Here is an 11,700-nt window from a genome sequence, read left to right on the forward strand (position 1 = left end):
ACAATTATTCATTGTTGTACCACAAGTCTTATACCCATTTCCTGTCATCAGCCCTGTCGCAACAGATTGGAAACCACTCAGTGGAAATTCTATCTTCCGCTGTCCCCTCTGGAATTAGGCTCCCTCTTAAAAGCTTGCAAGTTGTAACCAACCTCCCCATTTTGGGTAGTCAATGTCTAAATTGTCCAGCCCTGTCAACCCTGTGTACCAAGGGGTTGGGAATGTTCCTCGCTGTAAAGATGTGTTCTTTCTTTTGAGCTACTACATCCATAAGTATTAGTCAAGTTCATCAAATTGTACTGGATTACTCTTTTTCTCCTCTTCTTTCTTCTTCTAGTTGAGTTCTGATCATTCAGCCATTGAAGCCCGGTCAAGTGGGTACTATCATCAAGTATGGGTGCTCTTGTGCATCTCCCCTAACTTCATATCAGCTGGACACATAACTCTCTGCTCTAGTCCTTTATGGTCATGCCACTTTCTTTTGGCCCAAGAGCCCCTGGTCTTTCCATACTGCTGGTCAACCGGGTCTCAACCAGGGTTCACAGGAGTCTACTGAAAGTGGATAGACATGGCTTACAACTTCATTGCTGTTTTTTCCCACTTCCCCTTATGGGTGACTAACATAGTCACCAGCCAGATCACATGCCTGTTCGTGTATTCCTTTTGTGTTTTAGTCTTGGAAGGGGGTTTGCTCTGAGAAGACCCCACCACTTGCATTGATGACTCCCAGGCGAACAGCTTGCTTGTTCTTATAATATCAATCAGACTGTTATTGTTTTTTGTGTTTTGTTTTGTTTTGCTTTGCTTCCAGTCTTTCTTTCACAAAATATCTTCTGTTCTTCTAGCTGTTCAAGGCTGGGCTATTTTTCATTTCAAGTGGCAATTTCCCACCTCAGAAGAATCTGGATGGTGTTCAGGATTCCAAGTATGGTATTCTGCAATACAAAGGCTCCACTGGAAGCCTTTTATCACTGGCCAAATTCTAGCCCCACTTTAAGGTATTCCAATCAGTTATAGACTGAAGACAGACTTACAAGCTTTCTATGGTGATGTTTCTGGTTATTCCTTTCTCTGCCCCTCAAGTGTCTATTTTACAATGATAGGCAAGGGAAACCAAGATTCAAAAGACAGCCAAGCATCTTAACATTAAATCCCCTCTTTTGCCCATTCAAACAATGCCTCAATCCCTGTATCCAAGAGCCCAGTTGTTCCAAGGTTGTTCATACATCATTATTTACCTCTGTTCCACTTAGCTCATGCAAACCTGTCTAACTGTTCTCTGATCCATCTTGTTCTTCCATTCCCCCACCCCCTGCGCCCTTCCCCATGGAGCACTCAAGCTATCTTGTGTCTATTCCATACTCTGTGCTCATCTTAGACTCCCTCCACTCAAGCCACTCCATACACCCCAGGAACCATCAAAGAATCCTCCCCCACTTTTAGTGTGGGTTCTTTTTCTTAATCTTTACAATAATGGTCCTATGCAGTATTTCTCCTTTTGTGGCTGACTTATTTCAGTCAACATTATGTCCTCAAGGTTCATCCACATTATGCGGTGGCTTACAGCTTCCTTGTTATTCTTCAAGATAGCATATTATTCCATTGTGTGTATGTACCACACTTTGCATATCCATTCTTCCATTGATGGACACTTAGAATGTCTCCATTTTTTTGCTATTGTAAATAGTGCTGCTATGAACATTGGTGTACATATATCTACTCCTGTTATGGCTCATATTTCTTGTGGGTAAATACCAAGCAGAGGGATTGCTGGATCATTTCTACTTCCAAGCGCTCCAAGTGGTCAGATCATTTTGCAATCCCAACATCAATGTAGGAGGGTCTGAGTCTCTCTGCATCCTCTCCAGCATTTATTGTCCTCTACTTTTTTGATCTTTGCTGTTATTGCTGATGTGAGATGATATCTCATTGTTGTTTTGATTTGCATCTCTCCAATCACTAGTGATCATAAACATTTCTTCATATGCTTGTTGGCTCCCCAGATCTCTTCCTTTGTGAAATGTCTGTTCATGTCCTGTGCCCATTTTTTTTATTGAGTTGTCTTTTTCTGGTAAAGGTGTTGTAGTTTCCTATTTATTTTATAAATGAGTCCCTTATCTGATGTGTCATTGCAAAAGATTTTTCCCATTCTGTGGGTCCCTTTTTTACTCTTTTGGTGAAGTCTTTTAATTCACTTAGGTTTTTAATTTTTAATATGTCCCAATCATCAATGTCATCTACTTTGGTTTGTGTAATTAGAAAAACTTTGGTAGTTTATGTATGTCCTGTATTAGATCCCTCACATTAGTCCTTGTTTTTCATTGATGGCTTTTATAATTCTGGGATTCACTTTAGGTCTTTAAGCCATGCTGAGTTGCGTTTTGTATAAGAGATAAATTAAAAGTCTTGTTTCAATCTTTTGCATATCAGTTTCCACTTGTAAGCCAGTCACGTTTTGACTTTGTAGCCCCCCCACCCCCACCTTTTGCATAGCCAACGTCTAAGTTGCCCATCTCTGTCAACCCAGCCTACCGAGATGGTGGGAATGATCCTCACTGTAAAGATTTATTCCCTCTTTTCATCTACTACATCCATAAGTATAGGTCATGTTTTTCAAATTGTAGCAGATAACTCTTTTTTTTTTTTTTTATCACCTCTTCTTTCGTCTTCTAGTCGAGTTCTGATCATCCAGCCATTGAAATTAGTCAAGTGGGTATTATCTTCAAGTATGGATTTCTAGTTCATCTACTCTGATTTTATATCATCTGGACACCTCACACTCCTCTCTTGTCTTCTATGGCCATGTGTTGGTTTTTGTATAAAGCATGAGGTAAAGGTCTTGTTTCAATATTTTCCATATACTTTCCACTTCTGCCAGCACTATCTATTAAAGAGACTACCTCCTCCTCATGAAATAAACTTAGGCACTTCGTTGAAAATCAGTTGGCTGTATGTCGATGGATTAATATCTGGGTTCTCGATTCTGTTACATTGTTCGGTGTATCTTTCATTATACTAGTACCAGAGTATCAGGCTGTTTTGACAACTGTAGCCATGTAGTAAAATTTGAAATCAGGGAGTGAGAGGTTTTCAACTTTGCTTTCTTTTTAAGCAGTGCTTTGCTTATTCTGCATCTTTTCCTTTCCATATAAAGTTTGTAATTATTTTTCCATCTCTTGAAGAATGTGTTGGAATCTGGATTGGGATTGCATTATATGTGTAACTTTCTTTGTTCAGTATTGATATTTTCACAATGTTATGCCTTCCTATCCAGGAACATGATATATTCTTCCACTTTTGTAAGTCTCTTTTGGTTTCTTTTAGTAGTGTTTTGTAGATTTCTTTGTATAGGTCCTTTGTTTCTCTGGTTACATTTATTCCTAAATATTTCATCCTTTGGGCAGTTACCATAAATAGTATTGCTTTCCTAATGTCCTTTTCAGTGCTGTCATTGTTACTGTAGAGGAATCCAACTGATTTTTGTATGTTGACCTTATATCCTGCCACTTTGCTGAAATTTCCAATGAAGTCTAGTAGTTTTTTTACTGAGTCTTTAGGGTTTTCTATGTATAGGATCATATCATCCGCACATAGATAGAGTATTATTTCCTCTTTGCCAATTTGGATGCCTTTAATTTCCTTATCTTGCTGTATAGCTCTCTCTACCTAAGACTTCCAAAACAATATTGAATAGGAGTGGTGACAAAGGACATCCTTGTCTGTTTCCTGTTGTCAGAGGGAAGGCTCTCAGTATATCCCCATTGAAAGTAATGTAGGCTGTTGGTTTATTATATTTGCTCTTATATGTGGAGGAATTTCTCTTCAATTCCTACTTTGTTGAGTGTTTTTATCAGGAGTGAATATTGGATTTTGTCAAATGCCTTTTCTTCATCAATCAATATGAGCATGTGGTTCTTTTCCTTTTTCTTGTTTATATGGTAGATTACATTGATTGTTTTTCTCATGTTGAACCATGCTTGCACTCCTTTTATGAAACCCACTTGGTCAAAATGTATTAATTTATTTGACATGCTGCTGGATTGTGTTGGCTAGGATTTCGTTGAGAATTTTTGCGTCTATGTTCATGAAGGATATTGGTCTATAATTTTCTTTTGTAATAATGTCCTTCCCTGGTTTGGGTATGAGGGTTATGCTTGCTTCATAAAATTTATTAGGAAGTTTCCCATCCTCTTCTATATTCTTGCATTTTGAGTAGAATTGACAGCAGCTCTTCCTTGAATGTTTGGTAGAACTCAACAAAGAAGCCATGTGGGACTCAACTTCCTTTGGTTGCGAGTTTTTTTTTTATGATCTGATTAATATCTTCTTATGGGTTTTTTCAAGTTTCCTACTTCTTATGGGTTTTTTTCAAGTTTCCTACTTCACTCCGTGTAAATTTAGGTAGGTTGTGTTTTTCTGAAAAATTTTCCAACTTTTCTAAGTTTTCAAATTTGTTGGAGTACAACTCTTCATTGTATTCTATTATTATCCTTTTGATTTCCTTTTATGTCATTGTGACATCGCCCATGTGGATTTCAATGCATGTTATATGTATCTTTTCCCTCTTTTCTTTTGTTAGATTTGCCAATAGTTTGACAATTTTATTAATTCTTTCAAAGAACCATCTTCTTGTCCTGTTGATTCTTTCTATAGTTTTTCTGTTTTCTATCTCATTTATTTCTGCTCTGTTCTATATATTTTTTCTTTTGGTGACTGTAGGTTCCCTCTATTGGTTTGTTTCTAATTGTTGAAGATGCTGAGTTAATGTGTTAGTTTTGATTCTTTCTTCTCTTTGGATGTGTGCTTTCATTGCAAAGAACTGTCCTCTCAGCACCACTTTCTCCATATCCCAAAGATTTTGTATGTAGTGTTTTTATTCTTGTTAGTTTCTAGGAAATTTGTGAATTCATACTTAATTTTTTCTTTTACTCAGTTGCTTTTCAGCATGGTGTTATTCGGTTTCCATATATTCTCCTTTATTTCCTTGGTCTTCTTATTGTTGAATTCTAGTTTTATAGCATTATGGTCTGAAAAGATGCTTTGCAGTATTTTGATGTTTGTGAATTTATGGAGGCTTGCTTTGTGACCTAACACATGGTTAATTCAGGAGAATATAACATGTGCAGTAGAAAAAAATGTATATTGAATGATGTTCTGTACAAATCTATGAGGTCAAGTTGGTTGATTGTGAACACCATTCATATAAATGGAGAAAAATGTGAAGTTGTCAAAGACTTCATGTTACTCTGATCAGCCATTAACACTCATGGAAGCAGCAGTCAAGAAATCAAGAGTCGTAATGTATTAGGAAAATTTGGTGAACATGATCTCTTTACTGTTCAAGAGAAAAAAAGGCCAGCTTGAGAACTAAGGTTTGCCTGATCCAAGCCATGCATTTTCAATTACCTCATATGCATGTGAAAGTTGTACAGTGAATAAGGAAGACCATAGAATAACTGATGCCTTTAAACTACAGTGTTGGAGAACAATATTAAATTTTCATTAACAAACCAATCTTTTTTGGAAGAAGTCCATCCATAATGCTCCTTGGAAGCCAGGATGGCCAGTCTTGTCTCTCATTCTTTGAATATATTTTCATGAGGAATCTGTTGTTGGAGAAGGAACTCATGTTTGATAAGTTGAGGGTTGGAGAAAAAGAGGAAAACCCTCAACTAGATAGATTGGTGCAGTGGCAGCAGCACTGGTTTGAAATGCATCAGATATAGTGAGGTTGGTGAAGGTCTGGGCAGTGTTTTGTTCTGTTGTGCATAGTGTTGCTTTAACTTGGTATTGATTCAATATCACCTAACAACAACAATAATAATACATAAAATACATTTCACTGCACAATGTAGAGTAGAGATTGCCCTTTTCAAAGTTTCAGTTAAGTGGCTTCAGATAAAACTGAACACTCACCTGTAAGTTTGTCATACTGTGAGGCTTGTGAATTACCGTGGTTCTGGACCCTAACCCACCAGGATTTTTATTTAAATATCATCAGAGTCACCCATGATGGACAGATTTCAGTGAAGCTTCCAGACAAAAAACAAACAAACAAACAAAAAACTAGGATGAAAGAGAGGTAGATTGTTTCTGAATAATTAGTCAGTGAATATCTTATGAATAGCAACAGAACCTTGTCAAGTATATTGCCAGAAGATAGGCATCTCAGGTTGGAAGGCACTAAAAATAAAAGAGGGGGGAAATGCTACAACAGCCAAAATCTTGTCTTGAATATATCCAATTTGAATTTAGAGACAATCAAAACGATAGATTTAATGCACTAGATACTAATGTCCATAGATCAATAGCATTGTTGGATGATATCAAGATCAGACTACATGAAGAAAACAAAAGGTCATTAAAAACACAGGATAGTAAGAAAAGACCAAAGTAGAAATCCAAAAAGTCTCAGAAATGTCCAATTGTACACAGAAAACCAAAAAAAAATAAAAGAAAAAGAAAAACAACAACAGAAAAAACTGGATGAAGTAAAAGTGCTGAAAAGAACATTTTTAAAAGGGCAGCTGCAGAAGACAAAGTTTAATATTATATTGAAATGTGCAAAGACTTGCAGTTAGACAACCAAAAGGGAAGAACATGCTCAGCATTTGTCAAGCTAAAATAATTGAAGTAAAAATAAAAGCCTTGATTACAATATTGAAGGATTCTATGGACAAAATCCACCACTTCTCAGTAAGATTATTGTACTGTGGTCGCCTGTATGTTGAAGTAATGCTGCAAGCTATTCCAACCTATTCCAATGGTATAGCAGGGTCAACAAACAAAATAAAATGGATTACATAAAGGTTAATATCCTGGGTATTAGTGAGCTGAAATGGAAGGATATTGGCCATTTTGAATCAGACAACCAAATAGTTTACTATACTGGAAATGGCAAATGGAAGAGGAATGGTATTACATTCATCATCAAAAAGAACATTTCAAGATCTATGTTGTTGTTAGATTATCTCAAATTGATTCTGACTCATAAAGACGTTATGCACAACAGAAGGAAACACAGCCGAGTCCTGTGCCATCCTCCCTTAAACTTGAACCCATTGCTGCTAACACTGCGCCAATCTATCTCATCGGAAGCTCATTTTTTCGTTGACCTTCCACATATCCAGAATGATATCTTACTCCAGGGACCGCCTGACAATATGTATGAAGTATGAGGAAGAAGTCTCCCCATCCTGGCTTTCAAAGAGCATTATGATTGCACTTCTTCCTGCACATATTTGTTTGTTATAATAGTCCATGGTACTTTTACTATTCTTCTGCAAAAGCATAATTCAAATATATCAATTATTTCTCAGTCTTCCTTATTCACTATCCTATAGCATATTGTTGTTGTTTTTGTTGCTGTTGTTGTTAAGTGACGTCAAGTCGCTTCTGACTCAAAGTGATCCTGTATAGGGTTTCCAAGGAGCCGATGGTGAGCTTGAAGCGGCGACCCTGCAGTTCAAACGGCTTTGCAGTCTGGCGCATTAACCCACAGCACCACACCAGGACTCCTATAGCATATTGTTGTTAAGTGCCGTAGAGTCGTTTCCGACCCATAGTGACCCTGTATAGGGTTTCTAAGGAACAGCTGGAGAGCTTGAACCGCCGACCTAGCAGTTCAAACGGCTTTGCAGTCTGGCGTATTAACCCACAGCGCCACAATAAGATTGTTGTTGTTGTTAAGTGCCTTCAAGTCGATTCCGACCCATAGCGACCCTGTATAGGGTTTCCAAGGAGCAGCTGGTGAGTTTGAACCACCAATCTTTGCAGTTCAAACGACTTTGTAGTCTGACGCATTAGCCCACAGCTCCACACCAGGACAGGATTAGGATATAGAAAATATCAAGTCTTAGGTCAGGCACTCTTTAGTCTTCAAACTGACATTTTTGTTCTTTAACACTTTAGATAGGTCTTGTGCAGCCTACTTCCCTGATGCAAAATGTTATTTGACTTCTTGACTGCTGCTTTCATGATTGTTGATGGTGGTTATGTGCCGTGGACTCGGTGTCAACTCATAGTGACCCTGTACAGGGTTTCTGAGGCTGTAAATCTCTATGGGAGCAGAAAGCCTCATCTTTCTCCCGCAAAACAGCTGACAGTTTTCAACTGCTGACCCTGAGGTTAGCAGACTGATTCGTAACCACTATACTATCAGGTGGATGCAAGCAAACTGAAGTCTGATGACTTCAATCTTTTTCCCATTTATCAAGATGTTATTTAATACTCCATTAGTGAGGATTTTTTTCTTCTTCTTCTTTACATTGAGATGCAACCCATACCAAAGGCTGTGGTCTTAGATCTTCATTAGCAAGTATTTTTTAAGTTGTCATCATTTTCAGCAAGCAAGGTTGTATCAGCTGCATATCGCATGTTGTAAATGAGTCTATTTCCAATCTCAACCCAAATTCTCTTCATGCAATTATTTGCTTCTCTGATTATTTGCTCATCATACAGATTGAATAACTATGGTGAAAGAATATTTCCTAGTTTTAAACCACCCAGTGTTTGATTGTTCTGTTTAAATGACTGCCTCTTGATATATGCTCAAATTCCTCATGAGCACAATTAAATGTTCAGGAATACTCATACTTGGCAGTGTGGTCAATAGTTAGTCATGATCCACACAGTTGAAAGCATCTGCATGGGCAATAAAACATAGGTAAACATCTTTGTGGTCTTTACTGCTTTCAGCCAACATCCATCTGATGCCAGTAATTATATGCCTCATACCACAGCCTCATCTGTACTCAAGTGTACCCTCTAACAGTTCCCTTTCAATGTAACTTTGCAGCAATTTTTAAATTAACGTTAGAGAAAAAAAATTACTTGATTTCAGCATGCTGTCAGGCAACTTCTCTTTGGAATGTGCACAAATATGGATCTATTCCAATCAATTGGCCAGGTAGATGTCTTCCAAATTTCTTGGCATAGGTGACTGAGTGCCTTCAATGACACATTAGTTTGTTGAAAGACTTCAGTTTGTATTCCATCACTTCCCCAAGTCTTGTTTTTTGCCAATGCCTTCAGTGTACCTTGAACTTCTCTATTCAGTACCATTGGCTCTTGATCACATGCTACCTCTTGAAATGGTTCAACATTAACCATCTATTTTTGGAACTGTAACTATGTATTCTTTCCATCTTCTTTTGATGGTCTCTGCAGTATTCAATATTATGCCCATAGAATCATTTTCTTTTCTTCATTTCTTCCAGCTTAAGTGATGTTGACAGTGTTCTTCCCTTTTGGTTTCATAACTTTAGTTTTTAGCATATTCCATTATATTTGACCTTGTCTTCTTGAGCTGACCTTTACATTTTTGTATTCATCTCTTTTATCTCTACATTTGTCACATTTGCTTTAGCATCTAGAGGGCAAGTTTCACTTCCGTTTATTTTTTTTTGTTCCTGTCTTTATAACGGCCTTTTGCTTTCTTCTTGCATGGCTTTTTGATGTCATGCCACAACTCTTCTGATTTTTTAATATTAGTGTCAAATTCATCAAATGTGTTCTTGAGATGATTTCTTAATTCAAGCAGAGTATATTATAGGAACTCTGGTAGCATAGTGATTACAAATCGGTCAGCAGTTAGAAGTTACCAGCTGTTTTGCAGAAGAAAGATGAGGCTTTCTGCTCCCGTAAAGATTTATAGCCTCAGAAACCCTGTACAGGGTCGCTATGAGTTGGAACTGACTCCACAGCACATAACAATAACAACAACAATATTATAGGTCATGTTTTTCCTCTCATGGACTTGTTTTAATTTTGTTAGACCTCAGCCTGAATTTGCTTATAAGCAATTGCTGGTCTGTTACACAGTTTTGCCCTGGCCTTGTTTTGTTTGATAATGTATTATTAAAAAGGTATTTATAATGAAGAAGTCACTGGTCTTGCAAAATTATATGATGAGATCTCCAACATTATTTCTATCGCCAACACTATATTTTCCAAAGCCTGATCTTTCTTTTTTGTTTCCAACTTATGCATTCCAATTGTCAGTAATTATCAACACACCTTGATTGCATGTTTATTCAATTTCAGACTGAAGAAGTTGCTAAAATTTCTCAATGTCATCATCACTGATTTAATGGTTGGTATGTAAATTTGATGCCTTTGAGTTGTAGTGTTGGAGGAGAATACTGAAAGTGCCATGGACTGCCAAAAGAACCAATAGCTCTGTATTGGAAGAAGTGCAGCCAGAGTGCTCCTTGGAGGCCAAGATGGCTAAACTTCATCTCTCATACTTTGGACATGTTGTCAGGAGGGAACAGTCGCTGGAGAAGGATGTCATGCTGGGTAAGATGGATGGTCTGAGAAAAAGAGGAAGACCCCCAACGAGATGGATTGGCCAGGTGGCATCATTGATGGATTCAAGTGTGGCAGTGGTAGTGAGGTTGGCCCAGGATCGGGCATTGTTTCATTCTGCTGTGCATGGGGTCGCTATGAGTCGGTTCTGACTCGATGGCACCTGACAACAGCAATGTAAATTTGAATAACAGTGGTCATAGCTGGTCTTCCTAGTAGGCATATCAATATTATCCTATTATAGACAGCATTGAAATTCAAAACAAATCTTTATATGTTCCTTTTGATGATGACTGTGATGTTATTCCTCTTAAATTTTTGACTCTTGGTGTAGTAAGCCATGTGGTTTCTGATTCAAAATGACCAATACCATTCATTTCAGCTCACCAAAGCTTAGGATATTAATGCTTATGTGTTACATTTAATTTTTTTGACAACTTCTAATTATTCTAAATTCTTAATTCATACATTCCATGTTCTGCTTATTAATGGTTGTTTTCAGTGGTTTCTTCTGTTTTTGAGTTGTACCCCTTCAGCAAATGAAGGCCCCAAAAGCTTAACACCATTGTGTCATCAGAGTCAACTATAATTTGAGAAGGCAGTTCTTCCTCAATCATATTTTGAGTGCATTCCAACCTGAGGGGCTCATTTTCTGTCACTATATCTGACAGTGTGACATGCTGTAAATCTTTGCAGGATCAGAATACATCATTTTTCCCTTGTGGAGTGACTTTTGGGCTCAGATTGTCAATATTATGTTTCTCAGTCCAGTGTTTATCTTACAGAGACACCATATTTGCTTTCTTCTCAAAGATGTTGCTGTTGTTATGTACCATCGAGTCAGTACTAACTCATAGTGAACCTATGCACAACTGAACAAAACATTACCTGGTCTTGACCAACCTCACAATCATTGCTACACCTGAGCCCTTCGCTGCCACAAGTGTGCCATTCCATTTTTATTGGGGTCTTCCTCTGTTTCTCCAACCCTCCACTTTACCAAACATGATATATATATCCAGTGACTGGTCACTTCTGATAATATGTCATAAGTATGAGAAATAATGTTTGGCCATTATGACTTCCAAAGAGCACTCTGACTATACTTATTCCAACACAGATCTGCTTGTTCTTTTGACAATCCATGATACTTCCAATATTCTCTTTCAAATGCATCAATACTTCCAGGGTATTCCTTATTCACTGTCTGAACTTTGCATGAATCTGAAATTACTTAAATACCATGGTTTGGGTCAGGTGTATCTCAGTCCTTAAACTGACATCTTTGCTCTTCAACATTTTAAAGAGGTTTTGTGCAGCAGCTTTGCTTAATGCAATACTTCATTTGATTTCTTCAATGCTGCTTCCATGAGTATTGACAGTTGATGCAAG

Source organism: Chrysochloris asiatica, unplaced genomic scaffold (assembly GCF_000296735.1).
Source record: "Chrysochloris asiatica unplaced genomic scaffold, ChrAsi1.0 scaffold00208, whole genome shotgun sequence".
NCBI lineage: Eukaryota > Metazoa > Chordata > Mammalia > Afrosoricida > Chrysochloridae > Chrysochloris > Chrysochloris asiatica.